This window comes from Triticum aestivum, chromosome 6B, assembly GCF_018294505.1.
Source record: "Triticum aestivum cultivar Chinese Spring chromosome 6B, IWGSC CS RefSeq v2.1, whole genome shotgun sequence".
In the NCBI taxonomy this organism is placed as follows: Eukaryota; Viridiplantae; Streptophyta; class Magnoliopsida; order Poales; family Poaceae; genus Triticum; species Triticum aestivum.
Window position 1 is genome coordinate 33,437,378 of NC_057810.1, and position 1,776 is coordinate 33,439,153.

A 1,776-nucleotide genomic window follows, 5' to 3' on the forward strand; every position below is an offset into this window, starting at 1 on the left:
ATAAATGAAATACACAAACATTTGGGCATATGTCAACTGCAGCAGCAACGAAATCTTTCCCATACTTCTTGTAAAAAAGGTCGCACATTTGACTGCGTTCAAAGCACCATTGGGGCTGCAATAATCAAACTGCGGATACCATCTTCCAGGTCTGCTGGGCATTCCCTGAAGAAAAGGTAGGCCAGTAGCACCAGTTTAGGTCCTGGTTTTCCAGTACAAACAATTCTAAAAGCAAGGAAATGTTGCAAGATGCATACTTCTGCTTGGCAATGATGGAAAGCCGTGTAAGAAACAGTTGGCGTAACAGTTCAATAATCTCATTTCCATAGGCCAATAACCATCACTACCATACTGTGCTTATTAAAGAGGAATAACAAAGTAGAATGCCCAGTACACACCTGCATTTTGAGATGATGCAAATCATGGTTAAAATAAGGACCTTGAAAGTGTATTGGCAGTGTGCTCAGAAATATCCCAATAATTGTGTTAAAAAAAAGAAATATCCCAATAACTGGGGCCTTTTCGCCAACAAAACGGACATTCTCAACATCAAATTCATCCACACAATAACCCCAGAGAACAAATATGATTTCATTGCCCCTACATATTTAGATAGAGAATGAGAATGAGTCTAAAAGTAAATGGCAGAAAATATAATTGAAAAGCAGAAGATAAATAGGTTGCAGAACCCACAACAAATCCTTGAGCATTATTGTCCTTATCTTTGAGGGCTCTATCTGATGCATTTTGCAAAACATATTCTGCCGCGACCTCGAGATTTCTGATTGTTAACGACCACTAAGCATATCCAAATAAATAAATTAATGTGCAGTTCGGCAGGAATAAAAGAGAGCTCTCAAAAAGCTGACATGAGAAAGTACAAACCATGGCCATGGGGGCATAGGGGAGGGTCAGACCTCCTGGCCCGCTGCTCCTCTCCTTGGTCCTATACGCCACCTTCAGTCCCTGAAGAATAAGAAGAGAAACACAGAAAGAGACTCAGAACAAGCTTAGTCAAATTGGAAGAAAAAACGAGAAATCCAAAAGGCTGGGATTTGTGCATCGAGGATGATCTCCTTGACGGAGTAGGCAGCCAGGGAGAAGTGGGCATGATTGAGGAGAAGCAGGGAGGGGCGATCACCATCGGCTGACTTGCCGATGTCGAGGATGGCATCGAAGTAGCTCTTGATCCAGTTATCTTTTCTCACCATCCAACAAACACGCACATAAAGATGGGAGGGCACCTCTCCATGGCTGCAGTACCAGGGCCAGAGCACCTTTTCCATGGCGTCCTCTAGCAAAAGCAGTGTTGTGGGCGTGCTGGATCTGAGCCCGCGTCGCATCCGGGCCTATTCTTTGATCTGGGGCGAGGGGGAGGGAAGGAGGTCGCTGATGAGGAGAAGGTAAGGGGGGAGAGAAGGGGGTGGTGTGTCAGCCATGGAGGAGGTCGCCGGTGGTGGTGGCGGCTGCGGCAGACGAGGGAGAGGGAGAGGGAGAAGGTAAGGGAAGCGGAAGAGAGGGCCCAATCGCGATCCTTTTTTTCTCTCGCTATTATTTTCATCACGGTTTCTATCTTTCCTGCCCAACCCACACCATCGACGTGGCATACGCGAGCGGGCGCTCCTTCCGCGACTGTTAATGGGTTTAATGAGCATGCAACTTTGTATGTACATTCCAACTCGATGCCTTCTCTTTTGTATATTACACCATTTTTTTCTCGAAAAGGAGGATAATCGCTAGCCTTTGCATCTGGACGATGCATGTAGTCATGTATTA

General features: G+C 45.7%; 1 long non-coding RNA gene across 2 annotated transcripts; it reads right to left on the minus strand.

The window, feature by feature from the left end:
- Positions 1-420: 420 nt before the first annotated feature.
- LOC123133307 (uncharacterized) lies at positions 421-1,440 on the minus strand. Of its 2 annotated transcripts, XR_006465220.1 has the most exons (4): positions 1,142-1,440; positions 886-957; positions 694-798; positions 422-600 (listed from the first exon to the last, which is right to left on the minus strand). It is a non-coding gene; the product is annotated as an uncharacterized lncRNA (long non-coding RNA). The 2 variants fall into 2 exon arrangements; XR_006465219.1 differs by having other exon boundaries at positions 421-798; positions 1,142-1,434.
- Between the last annotated feature and the right edge of the window lie 336 nt (positions 1,441-1,776).